This window comes from Lissotriton helveticus, chromosome 10 (assembly GCF_964261635.1).
Source record: "Lissotriton helveticus chromosome 10, aLisHel1.1, whole genome shotgun sequence".
NCBI classification, from domain to species: domain Eukaryota; kingdom Metazoa; phylum Chordata; class Amphibia; order Caudata; family Salamandridae; genus Lissotriton; species Lissotriton helveticus.
Genome location: NC_136071.1, coordinates 702246484 through 702272975, shown reverse-complemented (window position 1 = coordinate 702272975; position 26492 = coordinate 702246484). Strand labels below are relative to the sequence as shown.

The following is a 26492-nucleotide window of genomic DNA, read 5'->3' as shown; positions in this document are numbered from 1 at the left end:
ATTATTATACTATTTTTTATGAAAGAAACAATATTATTCAATGCTTCAAAATGCAATCTAGCGAAAAATATAACAGAAACCGTCACCTTCGAACGTGTCATCACTTCTGTCAGAATATATTATCGTCTTAAATCCATCCTGCAGTAACTTTGCTAATGGCTGGCATTTCGAGGGTCAGGTATCAAGCAATGCAGCAATGTTCTGCTTTTTGTCCTTCTCCTGATTGAAACTGCACTTGGCTCAGCTCTACCTTGAGCTCGGGTTAATCAGCAGGTCATGAAGGGCCAAGACCCATGGGATGTAAATGAATGGCATGAAGTAAACATTATAAAGAAGTGTGAAGTGAAGGGTGGTGATATTAACACAGCAGAAATCTTTTCTCTCATTCCATCCCATTTTATTAAAAGCGTAAAAATCCTGGTCCCTTTTCTTAAAATATAATGAGGCTAAAGGAATATTAGAAACTCCGATGTATTAAAATAGAAAGACTGTAAAGTAGACACAGTCACATTTTACTGAAAAAAGCTTATGGCTTGATTGAGAAGAGGTCAGTAACTGAAATTCCACAAAAACACGGTGGGCCCTCCATCCACTCTGCTGGCTTACCTGCTCAATTAGGAGGTCCTTTCATTGAAATTGCCCCAAATGAGGGATCACATTTGGCTCAGTACTAGCTGTTTTATTAAATCTATGGAAGGTCATGCTGATACAGCCACCCCAAGTAAAATGGCAAATCCCCCATCAAGTTTGGCAGAGTTAGCACCGTGAAAGATCACCATGGATAGCATGGTGTACGTTCACAAAAAGTTGTGTACAGCGCTCCATGTGCTAGGAAAAACACCACTATATTAGGTAGACAAGATGTGTGGCCACTGATAATGTACCCCTACTCTGTGAGTATGTCACAAGTGCCCACATTAGGTAGTGGAAATTCAAGCATCTTATATGGCACTTCAGAAATTTTAAGTAAAGGTATACCCCTCAAAGTGACTCATCCACCAAAGACAGGCACTTTGTTAGACAAACCTCTACCTCGATTGCAGGGGAATCAAAATGTGCCATATTTTCCACTCCCGGTGTGGTGGCAGGCCGATCTTCATCACACTGGTGGATATAAGCTTCACTAGCAAAATGGTAATCCTGCCCTAATTCTCTGATCGTAGTTTACCACAATAGATTCATAACATTAACATGCTTTCACCACCTACTTTGGACGAGTGTGATAAACTGACAGAATATAATAATTAACTTGCGTGTCAGCAACATCAAACTTTGATCTGAAGCAGTGGTTCTTAACCTGTGATCCAGGGATCTTTGGCATTCTCAGACATCTACTCAGGGGGTCCGGGACTGATTTGAAAATTAAATAATATTAACAGAATAATAAAGTGTATATAAATAAAAAGCAAAATGTTATATTGAAAAGTTTAAAAAGTATGGCAAATGTGAAGGAAGTTGAAATTGGAGACTAAAAATGAAGTTAGTATCCTCAGTATAACACAGAATATAATAAAAATGATGGATGGACTCAATCGAATTTAAAAACCCTCTAACCTTCCCATTAAAATATACATTTTACATTTTTTCTATTTGATAATTTGTTTGCTGAATGCGTGTATATATATTTTTGTGTATTGTTTTGCTGGTCAAATCATCGAAATTGCTTAGGACGGGGTCCCCAAATATCGATAATGACTTAGGAGGAATCTCCTTACTGGTGGGCAAACTGCTGAAAGCTTAAGCTAGTTTTGAGCCTGAAGTCTGGCTCTCAGCTCGAAGGTCCAATTGGAGCCTCAAGCCCATAATGGGCGGAGATTTCATATGGATTTTGCATGCCAATCTCTCTCTACCCCCATGCACAACGAGATAAAAATGAAGTATTAACTTTTGAGGTAAAAAGAAGCGACAAATAGGTACCCTTGGTGCGGCCTTGAGAGAGAGAGGCAGCGGACCAGGCGCGGCCATCTTCCGTGTTCTAAATTTTGGATTAAAATATTGATCAAGACGCGGGCTTCTAATTTCCCGCAAGTTACGTTGTAGCCTGCTTACATGGACCGGCATGGCAAGGAAAATCAAAATGGATCTACCGGAGTTGCAGAGAATATGCCACCAGCTGGTGGTGATGCAAAACGTGTACCTGTGACGCACAAGCCTCAAAGTAGTGGCCATAGTGGGGCGCTTCAACCACAGAGGATTTTATGTTCATCAAATGGTGCACAGCGTGTCCTATCCACAAACTCAAAAAACTGCCTCTGTCAATCAGAAACCTACTGTTCAGGCTAAAGTGACACAAAGTCAGCAGGACACCAAACCAGTAACACAAGTGCGACCTCAGCCTTCCCACTTGACTACTCCAAATCCACAAGCATGTAGACCGCCTTCAAAAACAACAGAACAGGAAAAGCAACAACCTACTCAGAATCCTAAATCGGCTGATCTGAAAGGCACTGACCATCATTGTGACCAGGAAAAAAAGAAACAGTGGTGTTTGGAAGATTTCGAAATAGGACGTCCATTGAGTAAAGGAAAGTTTGGCAATGTGTATCTTGCCAGTGAGCAGCAAAGCAAATTCATTCTAGCATTGAAGGTGCTCTTCAAATCTCAGCTGGAAAAGGCAGGAGTTGAACATCAGCTAAGGAGAGAAGTTGAAATCCAGTCTCCTTTAAGGCATCCCAACATATTAAGGCTGTATGGTTACTTCCATGATGCTACCAGAGTGTACCTTATTTTGGAATATGCACCACGTGGAGAGCTATTCAGAGAGCTCCAGAAAAATAAGATGTTTGATGACCAAAGATCTGCTGCGTACATCACAGAGCTGGCAGATGCACTGTCTTACTGCCACTCGAAGAAGGTCATTCACAGGGACATCAAGCCTGAGAACGTACTGCTTGGCTCAAATCGAGAGCTGAAGATTGACGACTTTGGTTGGTCTGTGCATGCACCCTCATCCCGGTTAAGTACCCTTTGCGGTACTTTAGACTACCTGCCTCCTGAGATGATTGAAGCTAAAATGCATGACGATAAAGTGGATCTCTGGAGTCTTGGGGGGTCATTAGGATGGCGGGCGGACTTTGCCTGCCCGCCATCCTCGTGCAAAATGGGACCGCCAGCCATAGGAGCGGCGGTCCTGCCTTGAGCATTAGAATGCGCCCCCCACACAGGCGGGCGCATCCTGTGTTTTTACCATTGCGACAAGCGGTGTAGAAAGCGCCGCCCGCGGCAATGGTAAAGATGCACGTTGTGCATTTCAAAGCACAACATGACAGGCACCACACGGTGCCCGCCATGTTGCACTTTGAAATGCGGCTATGGTACCCCCCCATGTGCACCTCCCACCCCCCAGACTCCCGGGGGGACCGCAACAGGCCCCCGCAGGGAGTCTCTGCATGCCTTTCTGTGGCGGCATTGCCGCCACGGAAAAGCATGTCAGGAAGGGCATCCTAATATGGCTGGAGGTGTCTATCAGATATTATTCCTTTTCCGCCGCGGTCGCATGGCGACCGGGGCGGAAAAGCGGCGGACGGTCTTTCCGTCCGCCGAGGTCCCCCCGCCATCCTAATATGGCGAGGAGTCTTGAGTGCAACGATGTCGGGTGGATTGCCCCCACCAGCCTGGCAGGGGCAATCCGCCTGACATCGTAATGGGCCCCTTGGTGTGCTGTGCTATGAATTTCTTGTTGGAAAGTCACCTTTTGAAGCTGACTCGCATCAGGAAACCTACCGGCGCATTTCCAAGGTTGAATATCAGTTTCCTTCATCTGTGTCTGATGGCGCTCGTGACCTGATCTCAAAGCTGTTGAAACATAATCCATACCAAAGGCTGTCTTTAAAGGATGTGATGGAACACCCGTGGATTGTAGTAAACTCCTCTAAGTGTCCCACAAGTCAAAGGAATTCTGTAACGCCTTCACAGTGACCCATCTTAAAACGGGGCCATAATCTTGCACACATTTGCACCTGCTGGAACAAGCTCATCACAATTATTGGCAGTGGAACGCATTTCCTGCAGCATTCCAAGGTTGACTTTTAGCAGCCTGAGCTGAAATTCGAGCACATAAGTAGTTGTCAATCAGTGTCCTTAAAAAATAAGAAAAACTAATTTTCAGGGCTGTATTATGACCTTTAATGTGACTTGCATTATCTCATTGTACTTGGTAAAGTGCAATAATCTGTACTACCGTCATGTTAGGCTTCTATGGTTGTCCTTGCAATGCACTTGTCACTTGTGAATGTGAAGGAAGAATGCCAATCTATGTAAATACACTGTATATAATTAACATTGTAAAGTCCTGTTTGAATGGTGTGATTAGGCAAAGAATATAAAGCAGATGAGTTGTCTGACATCGAGGAGGCCATATAATTCTTGTGTTTACTAGGTGGCTTTTTCACTGTGTAAGTTTAATGTTTTGCTTTCAGAGATGGTTAATATTGTCCTTGTTAATATTGTCTTCAGGAAAGCAACAAATAAAATAAATATGTACCCATTTGGTGGCCACTTTATACAAAGGGAAGCCAGAAAACCTGGATTGAATGTGGTGTTTCCCTTAAGTTAGTTAATTGTATGATCTTAGGGATATATTTTGTTCACCAATCTTCCTTTTTCTACACTATTTCATATGAGAGCACCTTCAAATACCTGAAAAGCACCTTCAGAATTCCAACTATCAAGGCCGGACTGGCATTTGTGGGCACCAGGCGTTTCCCCGGTGTGCCGGAAAGGTGGGTGTCGGTTTGGAATGGGTGGGAGACGTTTTTGTTTCTTGGGGCTGGTTTGGCAGCAGTGCTGCAACATCATCCCCTTGTAACAAAAGCGCAGCAACAGTGTTGCCATACAGCCCCCCCAGCCCATCCCCCCGGGCCGATCAAACGCAATTGCAAGGGCTGGTTTGTGATCCCAGTCCGGCCCTGCCAGCTATACAAAAAACTATTGTGTTTCATTTATTGGACTATATTGTTGCTCTATTTATAACAATTTGGGCCACACACAGCGGTCAGTTATGATGTTGGTCGAATTTGCCTCATAACAACATAATCGCGGAATTGGGACCAACCGACCTCCGGTTGGTGGTCCCAACTGCCCAATCATGATGCAAGCGCACATGGTGCGGTCGCATACTCACATTTCCCTATATGAGCTCGTGCTATAGCCATAAACAGGCCATAGCACAAGCTCCCATAGAGAAATGTGAGGTTGTGTTCATCCCTGCACCGCCTGGCAGGCACCTCACGGTGCCTGCTACATGGTGCAGGGATCAACTGGAGGCTGCAAGGAGAAGGGGGGCCTGTTAGGGGCCCCCAAACTCACTCTTAATGACAGGCTTTTCTTGTCGGAAGGCCCAGCATGGAAAGCCAGTCGGAAACCGAGCACCGTAATACCAATGGCAGAAACACCGTACATTGCTATTACAGGCTGGTCTCAGACTGGCCGACAGCCTTCTTGAGCCCATCGGAATCCAGTCAGAATGACCGTCTGGTTTCAAATCTGACCGCCTACATTGTAATTAGGCGGTCGGAATCTAAACCGAAGGTGTCGATCATCGGGGGCTTTCCAACCGGCATTGTAATAGGCCCCACAGTGTTCACATGACAACTGTCTTGCCTCTTAGTTTCCTAATGGCATCCACAACAGGGTGGGTGTGGGAAGGAATTATTCTAAGCTCATGTCTATAAACTATCACTTTTAAGAAGTACTTCTCAGTGTGGTGCTGTAACGTGCAGTACTAATGTCAAAGCTTCCATGTGTTAAATAAAACAATTTTTTTTTTCACTTTTCAAGAGATATCATGTGATGCTTGTGGTATGATTTACCATGGACATCATTTAGGGGTCGTGAGAGGTAGCTGCAGGGAACCCAGGCTTGCCCATCCCAACCACTGGCACTGCATTTGCAACCACTGGCCTCAGAGGTGGCAATATCAGTGCCAGAAACACAGGTACAATTTGTCCTTATGGAGATTAGTTAGGGCTTCAACCTCCTTGCTTTTTTTCAATTTGTATAACACTAAAAATGAATGATAATATGTTATCCACTATTAGTGTAATAAAAATGGAGTGCAATCAACTGGAATATGACCCACCCTAGCAGCTGAGGTAAGCAAAAAATGCTTATAAATGTATGTTGAGAGCATGTGTGCAGGTGAGAGTGTATTTATGTGAAAGAGTGTGTATGTGTGTGTATAAGTAAGCATGTGTGTGTGTGAGTGTGCATACAGGTCAAATGGCATGTGAAGTCTCTTCCACTAACCTTAGCCTTTAGGCGAATTGACATTCTTTCGATTTACATGGCAAACATTTCCAGGGCTCGGGGCGTGCATGTGCTCTAGTAGCTAAACCAGACCCTTGTATTGGCTGTCCCTGTGTTTTTGTTGGCTCGTCCCTCTCTAGGGGGCATATTATCAAGGGATTTATCTCCTCTTTTTTGGCTGTAAAAGCCAAGAAAGCGGAGATAAAATTATCTCCCTATCAACAACAGGGTGCTAACATGCAAATTCGCATGTTAGCACCCTTTTTCTCTACGCTTCCCCTTGCATCTCTAATGAGCTGCAAAGGGGGCGTTCCAGAGAAAAATAATAGGAGAAATGTTGTTAAGCGACATTTCTCCTATTATCAAGGATTTCGCTAACCCTGTTAGTGATAAAAAAAAGCAGCACTAACCGCGGTTAGCACTGTTTTTTTACACCTGGTATTTTCCTGACTTAGCCATGATATCCTACGGAAGGTGGATATCATGGCTAAGTTTGTGAGCCCCTATCATCAAGCTAACGCCAAACTTCGAGAGATTATCATTGGTTTTCCAGCGATAATCTCTCATTTGGCAGTTTTTATCACTTCTGAGATAAACCTTGCTAATAGCAAGTTATCTCTGCGATAATTTCCGGCGATGCTTAGCGTAAAAAAATTCGTTGCTAAGCCTCGTTAGCGATAAACATCGCTAATCGTTGGTAATATGCCCCTAGGTCCCCTAGTTTGCAATAAAGATTCAGTGGGGTTCTCCTGATTTCAGTAATGACTAAGTGAGCATCCAGATATGTCGAAAGGTTAAAATCCACTGATGTAAAGACCTAAATCACAAAAATACTCATGACTTCGTATCTGCATAACATATTGTCATAATTTACAGCTGTCTGGATACTTTACAAAACTATCGGTCTTAAATATGCATAAGATCACACATAACATACGTGCATAGTAATACATGTGTGGAGATTATGCAGCGCACAGCTAACAAATATGTACAATTAAGAAATCAGAGAAATGTGTTTTTTTCTTTTTGATCTTCATGAAAATATTATTATTGAAGTATATTGATGCTCATTCCACTCTTTTGTTTAAACAGGATCAGTTAGATATCCTTATACGTTTAGAAAAGGACCTCAAGTTATTTGTGAAAAGTGAAAAGTTGTTATTGTGTGGTAGTTCACATGTTAAACCACGAATTTCCCTAACCACTCTGACACATGGGGAAATGTACTTCGACACACATCAGCAGAGAACTCACAAGTATGCAATTGATTGTTGACTGCAAAATTTATACATGAGGCGATGGCGCCTCTGCAAGCATATTTCTGTGCTTTGTGTGTCACGCTGGAGGGACACATGTGGTAACTGCAATCTATTCCGGGAATAAGAGACACTTCTGTCTGAAAAAATACTCTTGTCATCTGCCCTTCGTATGCCCAACAAACAGGAATATATGTTGGATGTGATAGTCGTTAACGAAACAGTCAATAGCGAACTGTAGCAGTAATTATAATAATTTCACCACGATTAATGAATCATTCATTTATTGACAAGTTTATTGCCAAGAGAATTATAATTATTGAATGTATGTGCAGCCACCTGAGGGTTCAACTTTCGTTTCCCAAAGATCACTGAAGTGTAAGTAAAAAAATGTTAACGTACACAGCTTGTAAATTCTCTATGGTCGCTTGTGATGCATATCAGCAGATGAGATCTAAATCGGCATGGTTTTAATTTTTGTTGCAGTGGGGATGTTAATTGACCAAGGAAAGTTCCATCATTGAGCATCACTAAGATGCGAATATGTCTCATTACAACGCGTACCAATAACACGCGTGCAATTACAACGTGGGTATTACTACGTGCTGTCAATTACAACGATGCCATTACATCGCAAACTTTTACCACGAGTATCCCTTTACCACGCATGCCATTACAATGCAAAGGCATGCGTGGTAAAGGTACACTCATGGTAAAAGTTGAAATGTAAGTGACACTACCCTACCCTACACTAAACCCTAATTTAGTACCCGTGCACGTCCTTCCCCCGACCCCCAGTCCTCTCCCTACATTAACACTTCCCAGTATGACCCCCGACACTACCCTAAACCCTAAAACACTGCTCTGCACTACAAACACACCACAACACTACCCTACACCATAAAACATTACCACCAGCAAGACCGTCCCCCAACCGCCAGTTCGCTCCCTACACTTAAACACTACCTAGTACGACCTCCTGTCACTACCCTAAACCATAAACCCTAAACCATAAAACACTACCCTGCACTACACACTCAAACCACAACACTACCCTAAACCCTAAAACACTACCCCCAACACAACCCCCCTGCCGATCCCCAGTCCGGTCCCTACACCTAAACACTACCTAGCACGATCCCCCGACAGTACCCCAAACCCTAAAAACACTACCCTGCACTACACACACACCACAACAGAACCCTCAACCCTAAAACACTACCTCCGGTCCGAACACTCAAACATTACCCTGCAGAACTCCCCGACACTACCCTAAACCTTTTAAAAAGTAACCCCCACCCCAGGCCCAATCCCCCTTACCTCTCTCTCCTTGTGGTTCCTCTCTCCTCATAACGTCAGCTGATGGGCAGTGCACGGTGCACGTCACTGTGAGGAAACACAGAAGTGCCTCAGTTTCCTCACAACAAGGTGGATCACCATTACATCCCATGTGTTATAAAAGCGTATGCGATGTAAAAAAATGCATAGTAAGGGCTACGTGTTGTAACGCTTGCGATGTAATGGCATGCGGGTAAACAACCCCCTTGTAATGGCTGTTTCCAGCATAATCCCTACCAGATCCTAGTTAGCACTGCTGAAACAACAAGAACGCTGTCTAAATGCTAACCAGTCTGTATGTAGACACTACCTTCTGTAGTAATTCTCAAAAAATAATACATTTTGATCCAATTGAACTTTTAAAAGAGGTCAAGTAAATAAGCATGCATCAGTGTATTTCGTAGATGGACTTTTTGACACCCATCCAATGAATTTGTTGCTCAAATAACACCTGCACTGGGCCTTGCCCATCCATTCTACATGAGGGATGGGGGAAGAATGCACTGAATGTGAAAGAGGTGTGTATGAGAATGTTGCTTTTCCGTAGATGACATACAACCATGTGTATAGCTTAAAAAACATTGTGTAAATCGTGTAGTGTGGTCAGACTCCCTTTTGAAATGTAACATTATGTTAGCCTCAGACAGCTTTAGGTCTTTGCCAGAGTTCATGTAATCTATACAAGGACGACAATGATCTCAGTTATTGGTTGTTGCAAGAATCATTCATCACCCACTGGTTGGAAACAACAGTGATTCATAATGCATTGGGTTTTGCAATTACAAAATGTATTGCATTGGTTCAGCAGTGAGATCAGTCTAGATGCTGATTTTTTTGTATGATTACTTGGGACAACGTTTTCAGGAATTCATCATACCATCCTCAATATTTTCTCAGGGACCAAAAAGTATGGGGGCGGAATTGATGCCAGGAGGATGGGGGCTGGCAGGCAGGCGGTTAAAGATAGGCATAGGAAAAGCAGTGAGACATGGAGGTATTTTGTGGGTTTCATTCCACACTAACTTCTATAATAAATCCCAAGTCACTAGAACAGTCATAGTTTCGAAAATACTATATTATGCTGTATCTGATTTGCTATTACCTTGCTGCACCTTGAGTTAGACCCTCTCTGTTTCCTTTTGCTACCTTGGCAAGACAAGCGTACAAAGCAAGTAACTTGAATAGTGAACTGAAGTATGGAGGAAATTGGGTTTTTGATAGTGGTAGGTGAAGACCCTTCTCAAGTAACAACCACAATCCCTGTCAGGTTGAAAAAAAAGTAACTAAATCAACCTGTGCTTAACCCTCTGGTAGTTTAGCACAAAAGCAGTCAAGCTTAGTTTAGGGGCACTGTGTTAAGCCTTTAATCAGCACACAAACAGTAATAAAGTTAAAACACAACACAATAAAAGTCCCACACAAATATAGAAAAATAGAGAAGAATGTAATGAAATAATTACACTGAAATGAATTAAATCCAATCTGTAGAACCAGAATTATGATTTTTTCAAATAAAAATAAAATAAAATAGCACCTAAATGATGAAAGCACAGACCACCATCAGTCATCCTGCAGTAATTATCTTATTCCTCCATGAACTTCTGTGGTGTGTCTGTGGTGTGTCCTGACTCCAAAACAGCTAGGCCCGATAAATTCCGTAGTTGACTGCAGGAAGATGGATGGTGGTCTTTGCTGATTAGGAGGGGCAGGATTTATCGGGCCTTGTTGCCGTGTATAAGAGACATACTACAGGCATTAATGGAGGAATAAGGGAATGAATACAGATGCATTGGAATTAAGGAAGATGGACTATAGATTTTTGCGGAGTAGAAGCAAGTTGAGGAGATATTTGTTTTAATAAATAGTAAACCTTGGAATTTGCACAATGTGGAAATCGCCGGAAATAAAAGTGGAAAAATATTATTGATAGTCGAACAGTAGGAGAGGCATTGATCACAAGCACTGGGATTGAGATAAGACTAAGAATTAGGGAGCTACATCGCCCATCAAATCAAGATGTGGATATAGAATAGAGCCCTGATGATGTCTCAGATGGGAGGAAATGCGTAGGCTGTGGATTTAAAAAAAAATCTTTGTTGTACAATGTTTTGAATATCTTCATGTCTGATACCTTCATCAAGAAAGACTGTTTTGATTGAGCACCCTTCTTCAATAAAAGAACAGAATACAAGTACTAAGGAAGCTTGCATGGAACTTTTTGACTTTTCATGGACTGCAGTATATTTTGATGCTAGTTAATATTGTTTACTTAGACGCTCCTTCTACTTTTGTTTGAATTTTAGTATTAGTGGCTTTAACGGTGGGCTGTAAGAAGTTAAGCACCAGGGAAGTTGTTAGTGGTATTGATTGCTGAGATTATTAGGAACATCTCATTGTGCAAACAAGTGCGTTGCCCTCATCGTGTTATTGGTTTGGACATCAATATCATGGGTACATAAGTGTGGAAGCCCAGGAGAGGGAGAACCGAGAGGAAAACTGCCCCAGTAACTGGTGACAGTCCCTCAGCAACTCTGCCGTTAAGGTAGGTGAGAGGCTGACACCTTCCACTGACCTATCCTGCTTGTTGGGAGATAGGAGGTCGGGGTGAGGTTCTCTCTCCTCCTCAACCCCATCATCTGCCACCAGGAGAATGTTACCCTCAGAACTCTCATAGTGGGATTTAAGGCAGTTAACATGGATGACCCTTACGGGGTTCCTGAGGGTCTTGAGGTGACCTCCTCCTATCTCTCCTTCACCTCCTCAGACTATGACCAGCCATCTTGAAGGACCATGCACTCCACTGGCTCCCTAACTCACACTTTTTCACCAGGCTGAAACTCAACCAGAGTGGCTTCTGGTCATACCAGAGCTGCTATCTCATGATACCAGGGCTTCATTACCTCCTGGCTGGCTTCCAGTTTATCAGAGGCCTTCTTACAGAAGTGCTGCATCTGATTTCTGAACCAACATGTAGGTAATTATATCTTGGTGGGGATTCTTGGGAGCTTGTTCCCACCCAAACTTCACCAGACTGACAGGTCTCCTAACAGAGTGGACATACTTGAGCTCAAAGGGACTGGAACCAACTTATTTCCGTGCTACCTTCCTGTAGGTGAAAACAAGGCATAGCTAGAGACATCTGCCTCCTGCCTCATGAGCTCTGGTAGACACATGATCATACCCTTATGGGCCTTCTTGAATCTTTCAACAATTCCATTGTTCTAAGGGTGATAGAGTGAGAGGAACTTGTAAGTCACCCCATACTTCATGTAGGCAGACATGAGGTTTGTGTCCCTGTCAGAAACTACTTCTTTGGGGAACCCTACCTGGGTAAAAATACCCGTAAGGGCTCTGGCAATTGCAGGAGCAGTTACAGACCTCAGAGGGATGGCCTCCAGCACTAGGGTTGCCCAATGCTCAGGAACCTTAGACTCACTATACAGGAGGTCATTCTCCCAATTGATCAGGTGATCTCTAGAGGTGTCACCAGCTGCCTGGGCCTCAGCGTGCTACCTTAAGCCCTCAGGTGTGGGACACTCCCTTTTAGCTCTACAGAACTCCTTACTTATTGGCCATCACTCTGCTTGTCATCCTGCTAGTTCAGGCAGGTCTCGCAGGCCAGCAATGTTCTTCCCTGTCAGGTCCATGGCATCTGTCTCAAGCTCCTCCACCTCCCAGACTGAGGGAGTTTCACTGGCTGGTTTACCATGCCCCTTGCCCTTTCTCTTTTGGCAGCTGACTGGGCTACTCTTTTTGTCTCCGGGTCATCCTGACTACCCTCTCGGACTGCCATGGAACATGTGGTCAGGCACACCCACGCAGCTAACCCTAATATCTCCTGGTGACATTGGAGCTCCATGTCCTCCCAAAGGGTTTGCTTTAAGAATATTCCTTAGCAGACACTCTATATGCATGAGAGGACTCACAGCTACTTTTAGATAACCTTAGATCCCCCCATGTAAAAGGAACCAACGCCATAGCGTAGCGGCTTCTGTGTCCCTCAGAGGCTCTACCCTCTGCCTAAAGATGGTGACCCACTCCCTGTACTTAGCAGTATTTGAAGTCATGCAGGATTTCGGCACCATCTATGTGTCACCCAGTGACACTAAGATAACCTCTTCTCTACACCCATGCTACTGGGGAAATCTTCTTTCCAAGTGCTACAAGGGCCAACCCTGGTGTCTGCCCACAAGTGGGGGGACAGGTCCTCTTGGGACACTTGACATCTCCCTTCAAGAGGCCACACCTATCGCACTTATAGCACTTGGGGACAATCTACCCTGATTCCTTTTCAATAAACCCATTCATTTTCTGGTAAGTTTGGAGCTGGATTTCCTTACTCCGAGAAATATTTTGGGGATCTTTAAAGAACTACCTATTTTTATTTTTGTCACCCCACTCTCTTCTGCTAGGGACCCTATCCACCCTTTTGGTGGTCCCCTGATACCTTTTTGGATACCGTGGTGGTAACCCACATGTCTGCCCCTTTGGCAAACTCCCTAGGTGAAGTGAGGTTGTTGTCAATGAGGTGCTGGGGTAACTCTGTAAAGCAAGTAATGAGCATGTGCTGTCTCAAAATGAGGTTATACAGCCAACTGAAATTATTTACTTTACTGTCTCTCACCCAACCACTCAGTGCCTTGCTGGAGTCATCCACAACATCTACCCAAGACTGATTTAGCAAATTCTGGCTGTCCCTGAACCTAATGTGGTATTTCTCTGAGGTGAGCCCCCTCTTAGTGAGTAGAATGGCTTTCATGGGAGCATACCTCATCTAGTGCCCCATGTGTAGTGTAAGGAGTATATACCTCCTTACTGTCAATATGTGTTTCCACAGACCTTACCGCCCCAATCCTCCTCTGGAACTCTGTGCATCCTCAGGGCTACCTCGTTGGCAGGAGGACAGAGAGCACATGCACTTTAGCATGGTTAGCAGTGGTAAAGTGCAAAGAGTTCTAAAGCATACAAAAACTAAATGAGCAAAAAGTAGGAGAGAAGGCAGAATGTTTGGATGAAGACCACACCAATGGCTGTCAGGTCTATCAGAATGAAAAAGAATCTTAGGCCTCATAATCTTCGTATTCCTTTAGTCTCTTAACTGTAAACATTTGGCATTAGGTATGCTTAAAAAAATAGGCTCTGTTAAGATAACAAGTGCTATCAAAATTATTAACAATGTCTCCCAAGCAAGGTGTGCAAGTCACCGAATTGGGTAAACTCAAACAGGCAACATCAACTACTAGAGAAGGGACAGTGGAAACGTTTTAACCTAGCACTATGAGACTAGACGTTTAATCTTGCCTTTACCATTTAGCCACAATATGCTGGTTATGAACTCTGTATTTAAAGTCTGTGCAGTACTCCCAACATAGTGGCTTTTCTTTGGTGAGAGTAGTACCTGATTTTCACATTGGAACCACTCACACCACTGCTGTGTAATGAGCAAAATGAAAACTATGGAAGTATGACATATTTGTATTAATCTCAGTGTCTCTTTGTAAAAAACGGTGCACTCTTGGGTAATCCCTATCTGAATATATTACTCAGCTATATTTTTGACAGAGATAGGGTAAACTTAATTCAAACTAACCACTGGTAGTAAGTATAGGATGAAAAAACAGGATTGTAACACAATGATCATTTGATTTTACCAATGGTGAGAGAACACCCACTCTCATAGCCCTTTTATACAAATATGGTGTAGTGAGAAACTTATGAATCTTGAAACCTGGAGTCCTGCACTACGGTGTTGCTTCACTAAATTGTTTTTGATAGTCAAATCATATCCTTCCTACACTTTTTTTCCTTTAATTACCATTATGTGATAGAGGTGGAGAGCCAGTGAACATTCCAGCCAAGCCTCAGCCAGATCCATGACTCTGGCACAGATAAAGGTTCTCTTGGCTCTTCAAACCCAAAATGAGATGAGCCTTCATGTGCCTTCTCTGTGTCACCCACTCTCAAACTTCTTGCACCAAAAAAATAAGAAAAATAATTACCTTGTTTTTGTAAAATGAGAGCGGGAAACAGATACCCATCCAGTGGCTGAATAGCACAATGTGAAACTCGAAAACCCGAGTTTACCTGGCTCAAAGGTTTGTGTTCTCTCTTTATAATAGTAGTATAGATAATGTGGTTCCATTTATATTAACAACCAAAGCCACCCGAAGGATGCACATACCAAATGCCTTGCCTTTTGGATACGTAAGGAATTATTGTCAGAAAAAGAGAAGGCATGAATGTTTATGTTCATGTTTAAAAACTAACACTTTTAATAAAAGCCCTTCAATGCAGTGATATACTTTGAAATACTATAGTAAAATGCCTTTACATTTTTATGAAATACCGTTTTTTTATTTTGAAGAGTAAGAGATGTTATCATTTTTTTTCATTTGTTGCACAATTTCTTTAAAGATGAAGGTGTTTTTAAAGATGTGGTGCAGAAAGTCTTCTTTGCAACTTTTCCTTTACTTCCATAAACCTGTACATTAATGCTTGCCGATTTTACTGCTTTCCGAATGTTAGCTGCAAGCTGCCTCTGAGTCATACTTTGATTGTCCCTGTACTATACTTTTCTTTCAACAGAAAACATAGCTAAAGGTGCAAGTAAGTTTAGTTCAAAGACAGAGAACACTCAATCCCTTCTAGGATTGTGAAAGACAGCTGTCATGACTATAACAATAAATAAACCTTTATGCGCTCGATTAGATATTCTCAAGAGTTGTCAGAACAGAGCTTCAGAGAAAAATTGTGATGGATGGAAATGTGGCTTCTGCATGTATTTAAAAACGTAAAATTCTTTATGTGCTGTGAGAAATCAGGGTCGTAGGGATGTAGGGTAGGAGCGTGGTGAAATGTGTGGGGATCCACCACAAAAAATATTGAATGCCCTTAATCTTTTTATGTAACAGAAAGGAAATCAGCTTTGTAGACTACTTTGGTTTTAAAAAAAAAATACACAAAGCACTTGGAAATATTTAAGTAAAGCTGGTCCCTTTTGTTTTTCAATGTTATGCGTTTATTGCTACATATTTGTGAATTCTTTTTTCACTTTATGTACTGCATGTTGCTTTAATATTTCGCCTGACACCGTATTCAATAGTTTCAGGAACAACGATCCCTAAGCAATTAAATAAGAACCAATACTCTGGAAAGAAAAACATAATATGCAGGATTTAACCAATCGGACATTTTATTTTAATTTTTAACAATAACAAATCAACACCACTGGGGGTAATTCTCAACAAGTGTTAACACCACTTAGAAAACAGGCAAGGAACATTGTCTGACCATCAATAATGTACACAGTAAAGATCACTTATTCATAGAACAGAACACTGCTGCACTCAAGAATGATATGTACACATTTAGAGGGTCTGAGTGTTTTTAGGTCAACAACATTGCGATTCATTATGAATACAGGTTCATCATCATGACAACAGAAATAAATACCTTAGTAAAAAAAAAGGAATTAAAGAATACCTCAGAACAATAGCATGTAAGAGTAGTAATACGTGAGTGACGTGTGAATATGCTAATTTTGCCTGTTCGAGTGAGCAATATCCTGAAACTGATCTAAAATAGCACTGGACTGAGTAGTAGTGTGGAAATAAACAATACCATGCATCTACAAGCAGTAGCTACGCTGTGGCGCTCCATCACAGAAAGAGTAGGCCCATAGGCCCATATAAAAGCAATTCTGCATGCCATGCAAGTGCATGCAAAAATTGAATGTCGAGATCAACACTACACCAAGCCATGCATCATGCAAGTCAACACAACAAATATACTATGGAAATTGTGAGCCACAACTCGTAATGTGGGAATAGCGGTGTGCTTGACCCTACCACATGTAAAAGCAAGTATTGGTGATCATGAGAAATTCTATTAGAGAACCTCTGATGTCAATATCAAGTGGAGGAGGCCAATTTACGCTAGACTAACAATGAAAAAGTAACGCATGTCCCATACTGACAATGGATCAAGGTTATCGATCAGTAGAAGAAACCTACAACATGTAAAAAGACATACATAACAAGGGTATTGTTCAAAATGGTGCTCGTACTTCTCAAAGTTTAACCTGGTCCTATACACGGACAGCTCAGAAGTGGGGCGAGTAAATATCAACAACAATTTCCAGATTCTTTGGCAAGAGATCATCAAAGTTATGGTACAAACATCCAGGAAGTCTTAATAAGCCATACTGTTCAATCCCAAATGTTTTAGTTCTACAGAAAGGGTAATAAATAGAAAGGGTGATGGTGTTATTTACAATCAAGCATAAAATTCAGTAAAGTCATGCTCACAGAGTCTTAATGTGTCTTACCTCCAATATTTAGTGGCAAGTTGCCTGAGTACTCAACCACAAAGGTGTTGCATTAGTGATTGCGCGTGCAGCTCATATGTAATTGAGAAAATGGAAGAAGAACTAGCATAAGTGTTTGTTAGTAGGAAAAGAAAATGTCATCCATATTGGATCGGTGCTTTAACCCGTATATGTAATAGTTGTGTTCTGTTCACACATAAAGGGGGGCAAGCGAGGGGGTATATCATAAACAATCTGAAAAGTTCATTAATATTGGGCCATGTCAAGTGCGGGCAAGTGTCGGAAAAGTGGGGGAGTTGGTAAAGCCTCGGAATAACTGAGGTGGTACATTCCCGGTGATGGGGGTGACTTGTCGTCCCACAATTATGAAGAATTACATAGAAACTGAGGGAAAGAATGTTTGACAGTAATCATAGGTTTGTAGTATAATGACATTACCAACAATGAACCGAACGTATGTATTTTTAGGCTCACACAGGGAAAATACCTCGTACTCGTCAAAAAATCTCAAAAGAATGCTGTCCAATCTTCCATTCTGTTTAATACACCATGGAAGCTGACCATTTTGAGGATCCATTGCACACTGCTGCTGCTTTAGTGAGACATGCTGCAGGGGGGCGGCCTTCATGTAGAGAAGACTGGGGCCCTCCGGCACTGCAGGGGCTGCGGGGTGTCACGTACTCCTCTGAGTTTGAGCTATTGGCATTGCTAAATACCAATGCCTTTTATTTTTGTTTTCTTTTTAAAAAAATAAATAAAAGGCATTGTAATTTACAATGCCAATAGCATAAACTTGCGTCACTGCGAGACCTATTGCATTGAAGGGCTGTGGTGAAAAGTGTAGGTAGGTTGGGTCCATATTCAACAGAGCCATTTTATGTTTAAATAAATGTGGAAAAAATCAGCTGCAACTTCCTCTTTTGTCTACAAAAATATTTGTGGATAAATATAAATAAAATAGATACAACATAAACGTGGATAAATGTAGATGGAAACGTCAAAAAATAAGTATCATAAAACTGGGAGCCTAAAAGTAAACCAAAAGTAGAACTGCTGTCGAAAAAGAGGGGGTGCTGCTTTTTAGGGAAAGAGATACATGCCAATAAGTAATGTTCAAAGACAAGAATGATTGTTCTAAAGGAGGAAGACTGTCGAGGGTCATTAACGATTGTGCAGAGAAGGAAGATTGTCTAATGAGAATCCAAGTGGCACAGCCCAAAGAAATACTGTCAGGCCAGAAGAATCACTTCCAAATAGTGCAAAAATTGCGCAAGGAGGAGAAATATTTTCTAATGAAAATATTGTTAAAAGAGAATTAGGTTTTGGATTCACAGGTGAAAATGTTGATCATCTAGAAGTAATAATGTGCAGTATGGGTCTGGGAAAAGTTTTGGCAATTTTTTTGCATCATTTCATATGAGCCACCAAATGTCTCACCGTTGAGAGCATGCAATTTTTAAATGAAACTCATTGTTGGCAACAAGTAAATACATTAATGACAAAACAATGTAGTTGTAGTTCACAGATTAGAAAAAGTAGAAAAATATCACTCAAAAGTGAGGCAGAAATATGAGCAAAACAAAGTAATATTTCGGAAAAACTGTATTATGTTATCGATTTTTTTTTAAACTGGAAAACATGTGTATTACATGGATCAATTTCCTCTTATATTGTAATAGTAGGGCATCATGCAATTGTGTAAAGTCTGGTTTGTCATTATGAAAGGGCGCACATGTGCAATCGCCTCACCACGTGCTCTGTTCTAGGCTTACACCCTTGCTCCTCACAAAATGTAGGTGCCACCAGTCATCGTGCCATCACTCCTCCCCTTGCTGGTGCAAATTACCTCGTTTCCTGATTTTTGCCCTGTACGCGCACTGATCCTTTTTGCATGCACTTGCATACAAGCATGCAACTTTGACAGCTAGGAAGCACCCTATACTATGCCCCCACTCATCCACTCACAAACACCTATAATCCTTTCCAGCACCCGCAAAATATCAGGGAGCTCTGGTATTTCAACGCCTCTCACACCCATGGTTCTTATGACCACGTGAGAACACTATTTTACAAACCTTAGTGAGAGATCGCTTTAATCTGAGACAGAGCACGACTGTGACCACAGCAATCAAGGTGTCCCATGTGCCTCTTCTCAAATAACCCACATATCTGCCTGCAATTGTGTTGACCTACTTAGCTTTTGTTATGCTGAATGGCAAATCAATTCTGTAATTAATGAGGGAGCCTACCCTTCATTAAGTTCGGAGTGAAGATATCACCGCCGCCTGCCCAATTCGGTGCGAAAAATGGAAGTTCGGGAGCGCACGCCTGTCGTGGGGCACGACTTCCGCCTTCTGCGGGAAGCCCACGGAGTGGCTGGCCAAGAGGAGCAGTGGTGACGCGGGCCTCCCATGCCTGAGGGAGAGCCCCGCTGTGGCTGCAGAAGTAAGGAGGGTCAGAAGTGGCGGCTGAGGCCGCCGATGCAAGTGCGGGGCTTCCATGCATGAGGGAAGCCCCGCATGTGCCAGGTCATGCGGAGGAGATGAGACCAGGGAAATCCTGTAGCAGCGACAAAAGAGCCCGGTAAGTGGGGCTTACTTGTACCGTGGGGGCTGGTGCGTGTGTTTGTTTTTTGTGATTGAGTAGGCATGCACTGCCTGGGGGCGGCTGCTACATGTGTGTGTGTGTGCGTTTACAAGTACCAGCGAACACGTGCAAGCTGTAACAATGAAACTGAAACTTAATTAACAGCAACGCTCACAGTGGATGCTAGCGCGTGTTCACGTGCGCCTCCACATTTCCAGTCCGGCATGCAGCCTGCGCATGCCCATCTCCTGTCTCCCTGAGAGCCAAGTCAGCAACAATAGTTCTTGCTGGCGACAGTGCTTCACGCTGCATCGCCAGGTGCGAGACCTAAAAACTGAACACTTTTTCTGTCGGTGTCTGGGGCCCCTGTACTAAGGCCCCCCAAATTGGGAACCAAAAACCCTTAAGCACTTCACTTTGAGGCTAGTGAGGAAGAGCAGTCCAAGGCTTACTCAGAGGAAGAGACCTGGTCTAGAGGCTCAAAAGTCAGCAAACAACAAACAGTACTTGATAAAATGCTGTTGAGTCATCCAGTCTATAATTTTCCCTTATATTTTTTAGAATCCTTTATTACACGCAATGTGATGCACAAATTACCAATTATGTACAAGCTGGTAACTGAAAATATTTACGGTGACACATTTTTAAGAGCATCATAAACTGCAGAGGGAAAACAAGAGAAAAAGAGCAGAAAGAGACAGATCTAATAACTCTTTAAGTGTAAACTGGACGTCTTGCACGAGAGGCGTCTTTAGCAGTTTGAGCAACAGCAGGACCTAACACCTAGAAATACAATACCCCATCACGAAATGCTAACACACATTTTTGGAATGCATTAACATAAAGGCAAGCCTACTGGCTTTGTCCAGGATATCTTCATATACATCAAAAATAGAACGTAAGTCCTTCAGTTGTCAAAGTTTTCACTAATGTAAATACATTTAACCCCTTCAGTGCTGCGCGAATTTCGCTGCAGTGCTGAAGGGTCATAAATCACATTGACTCATGACGGAAATGTTCCGTCATCAGCACCGGAGCACCGACGCTGATGACGGAACCGTTCCGTCATGAGCATGGAAGGGGTTAATATAGTACCAGATGTATGCACGTATATAACCATTGCTTTCACCAAAATATTCCACTAACAGTAAACAGCAAAACTGGATTGTTCTTTCCAGACGTGATCTCAAACTCGAATACCGGCTCCTTCCCACCTCTCTTGGTTATGTCCATGGGGGAACAATTAAGGTCTCCTGGCAGGTAAAATATTCACTGTTATTCTGGAACCGTTTAAACACACATGTGTCAGCCCTTGGTCACTACTGCTTTCTCCTACAGCTCCTGGTCCTGGATTTTTACAGCATCACTATGCCCCATGGTCCCCCAGGCAGCCTACACTCCCTACACTACTAAATCACAAACAAAAGGGGCCAACAGTAAATTGAGTCAAGACTGCCAAGCCTACTAATTGCTACTTCAGCTCACATTTCGTGGCATGCTTCACCATAAGTAGTTTTATCACACCACAGGGAAACTATTTCTGGAGTTGGCTCAACCAAAGATGTGGAAGTTCAAGATATCATACGGGGGGGATCGGATCAATATTCATGTGTATATAAGGCTCAGAATTCCATTATGTCTATCCCTTATAGTTCTTTATAATGGTTAGCTGAGACGGGATTCAAAGGTCAAAAAACAGATGTTTTCATACACAGTTAATCTGCCTGCATCTAGAAACATTAGTGTATACATGTTTCAGAAATTTATTTTAGCCATTTCTTTAGGACACAATGATAAGAATCCATGGTTATACTCGATTAATACAATTCAACACCAAAATGCAAGTTCATCTTGTCTGGCAAGGTATATCACTTGTAGTTGATGCCTACCGCCGTTTAAAGAAGGGATATTAGAAATAAGACTGCTTAAAGCAATTTTTCTATGGTTAAAAAATCAAAACATGCTTTACACCTTTGAAATATCACTGCACGCAGAACATTGTGAGGGACACCCATGTGTCCCTCACATCTCATACATTCATTGTCATTTCACTCCCCCTATTTATATAGGTGTCACATTTTAAGGAGAGAAGGGAGAAGGGTGGAGGACCCTTCCTATAGTTACAAACAGTTTTGAATACTAATATTGAGAACTACTCATGATTCAAATGGTGTCTCTCCCTGTCCACAAATGTCCAAAGTACTTAATCAAGGGACTGACCATGTGTGAAACCTGTATGCTTTACCTCCAGGGCTTTAAGTGGGATGAAAAAACTGGGGGGGGGGGGTCTCTCAAAGGGCCGTGGCCAATATAATGAAGGGCGTGGCTTAAAAACATGCAAGCCAAACATCTGTGCGTAGCATAGTGTGCCGCCTGACTTGTAGTTTGCTGTTTCTGTCATGGCATCCAGATATATGATACAAATAACATCATACCTACAAGTCAGGACTATTGGCTTTGTCATTGGTTGTTAGTTGCATACGATAAATAATCAGCAACTATGGTTTGTATATAATATTGAAAAAGCTTCCACGTAAAGCCCTGGTGATACCACTACGATGTTGCTGCTTCTGAGTTTCAGAAGGAGAAGGGAAATCCAGGGAGAAAATTACTCTCTTAGTCATAGTCATAGTCCTCATTAGTGCAATTTTATTAGTAAGGAGTTGTCGGGGCCCCAAACTCTCTTTAATTTTTAGCCTTCACCGTCATATATCCGAGTGTATATATCTAGACAGTTCCCCTGGAGCGTTTGAAAGAGAGGAGGATTCCCTTATTTCCATTACTTTGTAGAAGGATTTAGTGTAGGGGGGAGAGCTAGCCATTTTGGCTACTCAAACAGGCCTTCTTCCTGATTTTCTATTGCTTACACATAATCATTGGACTTTTGTATTGGTCTCTATGCGCCGTATCAGCCTTAGAAGCAATATCAAAACAAATATAAGAACAGTTAATCAAACAAATTAGCTTAGGCTTATCTGGTAATTTTCCCAGATGTCCCAAAATGTAAGCTTTTTACTTGGGGCTTTTCTTTTATCAAATTTGTATATTCTTAAAATCGATGTTAACCAATCACTATGGGATGGAGGGACTGGGTTTACCCAATTCACACAGATTTCTCTCATTGCCAGCAGTATTAACATGAAAAGTAAATTTTCCTGTGCTATAGAAAGTTTTTCTAAGACATTTGGATTCCTTACCCCAAATATAATTAAGTCAATACTTACATTTAGATGTCTTCCTAGGACCCCCTCAAGTGTCTTACCCACATCACTCCAGAATCCGTCGAGAAGGGGGCACTGCCGAAACATATGTAAGTCGTTGGCCCTTTCCAATCCACATTTTGGGCAGACTTTCACTACTGTCCCAGCAAATTTCGACAGTTTTTTTGGGGTCCAGTAGGCTCTATGAGAAGTGAACAGATGGTTTCTCTTTAATGCAGCTGATGTTACAATTGTCCAGCATTTATTCATAGATACTTGCCATTAGTTGTTCAACTCCAGCGTCGGCAGATCTTTCCCCCATACTCTCTCCGGAATCCGAAATTCTTCTTCACCTGCCAGAATCAAGGCCCAGTACCAAAGCGAAATTTCTTTTTTTATAGTCTCATTTTTCTGCATTTCTTTTTCCAAGGTTAGATTGCCCGCTTTAACTTCTTTAAGAGATTTAGCCCAGCTAGATAGTTGATAAAACTTAAATTTTGCTAATAGGCCATTAGTTTTTGAATACAAGGTGTTCCAGTCCAGAAGGATGTTTTTCAGACATTAGATGACCCCACTTGGTTATTCCTGCTGATTTTATCGGGAGTGCTAGTTTGTCTTTAAGACACTCTGGGGTGCCAGGGGAGTCCCATATGGGGGCCAAGTCGCTGTGGTAAGGAATGTTCAATGTGCATCTTATACCGAACCAAGATTTGGCCGCAAACTTCAGCGTCTTAAGTTTAATTTTTTTGAAAAATTTGGGATGCCCAAATTTATATAGGAAGTGGCTGGTTTTATTAGTCATTGTTTGAAGGTACGACGGATAAGTTTCAAATGTATTGAGGAGCTTTCTGGTTGACTTAAATTGAAAAGCTCTGCAGTACTCAAAGAGATCAGGGCTTGCGATCCCCCCCTGCACTTTTTTCCTTCTTAGTTTGCTCCAGGCAATTCTGGGGGGTTTTGAAGACCAGATAAAACTTGCGATTTCGCTCTGGATTCTTTTTATTACTTCTTTCTTGAATTCCAGCGGGATGGCACCAAAAGCAAAAGTAAATTTTGGTAGAATTGATATCTTTATTAAGTTCGATTTACCTAATAGGGTCAAGGGGAGTCCCTCCCATACCTTCAGTAACCTTTTCACTTCCTTTTCTATTCTTTGTATGTTAATGAGAGTCACCCTGTCTAAGTCTTTTACTAAATCTATACCAAGATATCTGATTTTAACCTTATTGTAAGGGCTAATTGAACTATCATTCCAACTCATAGTTTCCGTTTTATCTTGGTTGATTTGATAACCAGAAATACTTCCAAAGCTGGTTAAGGCCTCTTCGACTGTTGTTATTGATCCACTGAGGTTGTTTGTGAAAATCATCAAGTCGTCTGCATATAGGGCAATCTTCTTAGTCCAGTTTTGGAAGGAAAAAGGAGATATAGAGGGATCAATTCTGAGATGTTCCGCCATAGGCTCAATATAAAAGTTGAAGAGCAGGGGGGAGAGGGGGCATCCCTGCCTCGTTCCTCTCTTTATCTGTATATTAGAGGTAAGGCTTCCATTAATTAAGATATGAGCTCTAGGAGAGGAGTATATTTTTGTGACCATGTTCAGGATATTTACCCCTAGATTAAATTTTTTCAGAGCTTCGCATAGATATACCCAGTTAACTCTATCGAACGCTTTGGCGGCGTCGATGGTGATTATTGATAGAGGGATTTTCTCGATGGTGGCGAGATCTATAGCTGCGAATAGTTCTTGCGTTAGATCTTGTAGTTGTCTTCTGGGTATGAAGCCCTTCTGGTTGTTGTTTATTAGAAGTCCCGCTATTTTTCCGTGTCTCTTTGCCATAATCTGTGTATAGATCTTGTAGTCACAATTCAAGATCGAGATTGGACGGTAGGATTCACATTTTTTGGGGCTTTTTCCCTGTTTTAGAAGGATGGTAATTGTCGCTTCATTCCATGAGTCTGGAAGATCCTCTTTTCCTATAAATATTTTGTTCAATAGTGTGGTTAGGGGTAAGAGTAATGCTTCTTTTAGTTTTGTATAAAATTCGTTAGGTAGAGCATCTGGACCTGCCGCTTTGCCTTTCTTAAGGTTTTTTAATATCTCTTCTACTTCCTGGGACGAGATTTCTGAGTTTAGTTCTTCTCTCAACTCTATTGATAAGGTTGGAAGAATTAGGGGATCCAAAAAATGTTTTATTTCTTCCAATTTGGGATTACAGTCCTCGTTGTAAAGATCTGAGAAAAAAGTGTGGAATTCTTGTTTTATTACGGCTTCTTCAGACCCATTCTCCGCTGGGTTTTTATGGTCAATACAAACAACCTTATTCTTAGCTTGCTCTGTCTTAGTTTGAAAATTACTCTCTTTAAAGGATTTCCCTTCCCCTACATTGCTCACATGGCATGAGGTCATGCCATAACTTCTCCACTAGTGAGAAGTGAGCAGTGTGAGCACACTCACATCGATGTGCCTGCTGTCATTGCAGTCCATAAAAAAACCGACCGCCTGTGCCAGAGAACAAAACAGAGCCCGATAGAGACCCGTTTCGAGGCCCCCTTTAAAAAAACTGCCGGTGCTCAGCACCGGTGAGACCCAGCCCACTTAAAGCCCTGCTTACATCCATTCAATATTGATTACTGTAAGTGATGAGAGCATCAACTTCTTGTTAAATAGGAGTGTCCCTCACAGTGTTTACTGTTCAGTGCCTTCACAAAGGTGCAAGGCGAGTTGTCATTATTAATGCAATCTTATTTCTATTATCCCTTACATATATGGCATATGCCCTAGGCAAATATTTGGGTAATAGGAGGAACACATTTAAGTATGTGCCCCTGTTCTGCTCGATTTTCCCGGCCCTCTTTTGAGGGTGCAGCCGTGTACCCGTGATTGCGGAGGTGTGACTTCAAGACGAGCCAAGGCCCAGACGAGAGGGGAACCTAGATGACTGCTGAGTGTGGACTGCATATTAATAAGGTGATGTCGACCCTTTCTTAGTAGAGCGTACAACGTAATCTTTTACTTTTCTTTGCAGGCTATGTGTTGTAGTATGGTGTTATATGTTTGTTTTGCATAATGGGAAATAAAGTACCCCAGTTCTTAGTGAACCGACATGTGCCGTGTGTTCTTGTATGAGAGGGTAACCTATTCTTCTAGTCAGATGCTGCTATGTGAACAGATGCTAACCCTGATCAGGTAAGTGGTAACTGAATAAGGGAGAGAGGAGCCCCTTGAATTAACGACCCCGCTGCACATTATCTAAATTGGCAACCGTTGTGTGATCCGGGACATTGTAGTTCTATAACCCTGATGAATAGTGAGATCGATCCCTCTATATAATGGTAATCATAGGATAAGCTGCCGTCTGGGTAGGTTGTCTGGGTCTGTATGAGACCGCGAGATCGCCGATTCTGATACTGCCGTCTGGGTAGAGAGATCTGGGTTCGTGTGGGACCGCGAGATCGCCGATTCTGATACTGCCGTCTGGGTAGAGAGATCTGGGTTCGTATGGGACCGCGAGATCGCCGATTCTGATACTGCGGTCT

The 26492-nt window shown here is 42.3% G+C and overlaps 1 protein-coding gene and 1 pseudogene across 2 annotated transcripts in view; both read left to right on the top strand.

Annotated features, from left to right (window-relative positions):
* LOC144784466 (uncharacterized) overlaps positions 1-26492 on the top strand; it is a 249944-nt gene that overhangs the window by 214758 nt on the left and 8694 nt on the right. The window lies entirely within an intron of this gene.
* Positions 2050-3918, top strand: LOC144785256 (aurora kinase C pseudogene; annotated as a pseudogene).